Genomic DNA, 1,537 nt, shown 5'->3' with positions numbered 1-1,537 from the left:
TATGGTTGTGAGAGCTACAAAGTACAAATTATTTACTTTTTTAAATAAGTAATGTTTTGTGTTTTCTCAGTTTAAATTATCGAAAAGGAGAAAATCCATATACAAATTTCAATTGAAATGGGATACAAGTTGTGCACCAATAATTTTGATTGTAGTAACGTTTGGTAGTTTAAATATGTTGCTGTTGTATAATTTGACAATTATTATATTCAAATGTACCTTCAGTCGTTGGCCGGTTAGTATCTCCAGAAGTCGTAGATATTGTTGTGAGAGCTACAAAGTACAAATTCTTTTTTTTAAATCAGTATGTTATATGTATCACTTAATTTATAAAAAACAAAGATATAAAAATCTATATATAGTAGCATAAAATTTCAATTGAAACGGAATACAAGGCATGTACTAATAATTATTATTGTAGTAAAATACTTTAGATTAGACATGTTCTTGTTTTAAGGTCTTTTAAGTGCATTATTTTTACTGGGACCAAACTACACTAGTACTAGTAGTAGGCAAAACTCATTTGTTTTATAATTTGACAGTTACTATAGTCAACTTTACCTTCAGTAGTTGGCCATTGGGTATCACCAGAAGTTGTAGATATGGTTGTGAGAGCTACAAAGTACAAATTATTTTCTTTTTTAAATACGTAATATTTTGTGTATTGCTTATTTTATCAAAAACAAAAATATAAAAATCCATATATAGTAGCATACAATTTCAATTGAAAGGAAATACAAGGAATGTACCAATAATTATTATTGTTGTAAAATATTTTATTTTAGATATGTTCAGGTTGTGAGGACTTTTAAGTGCATTATTTTCACTGGGACCAAACAACACTGGTACTAGTAGTAGGCAAAACTCATCTGTTTTGTAATTTGACAGTTATTATAGTCAAAAAAATTTGAGTTTTCCCGACTTCTGAGGTGTCTTAATTACTTTTAAGTTCTTTAAAATTCAAGGTTTTCCCCTCTTGAAAATGATTATAATGAAACAATGAACCCAAAGAGAAAACTGAGGTTCGGGTTCTTCCCGGGAAAATGTTAATTTCTAAATGGTGGGAAATGAGCTTTCCCGACTTCTGAAGTACCGTATCTTATAGCGATTTTAATTAAAGTTCTTCAAAACGGTCAGGTAAATTTTTTCCCAATCCCAAAAAGAAAGGGGGTCGGGGGGTTATCCCCCTGGAAAATTCCTAGAAGCAGGAAATGAGCTTTACCGACTTATGAGGTGTCTTTTAATTACTTTTAATTTCTCCAAAAATCAAGGTTTCCCCGCTCTTGAAAATGATTCAATAGAAACAATGAACCCCAAAGAAAAAAGGGGTCCGAGTTCCCCCGGGAAAATTTCGATTTCTAGAATTCGGGAAATGACCTTCACTGACTTCTGAAATGTCTTTTAAATGTTCTTCAAAATTCAAGGTTTTCCCCTCTTGAAAATGGTCAGGTAAATTTTTCTCATTTTTTATTTTATGTGTGTATACATAGGCCTACATAAATAAATGAGTAGTTGCATGCGTATTCTTTTTTTCCAT

This window comes from Anneissia japonica, unplaced genomic scaffold (genome assembly GCF_011630105.1).
Source record: "Anneissia japonica isolate Jap-2015-1 unplaced genomic scaffold, ASM1163010v1 scaffold26_len2425191_cov177, whole genome shotgun sequence".
Taxonomy (NCBI): domain Eukaryota; kingdom Metazoa; phylum Echinodermata; class Crinoidea; order Comatulida; family Comatulidae; genus Anneissia; species Anneissia japonica.
This window is presented reverse-complemented; position numbering follows the sequence as displayed.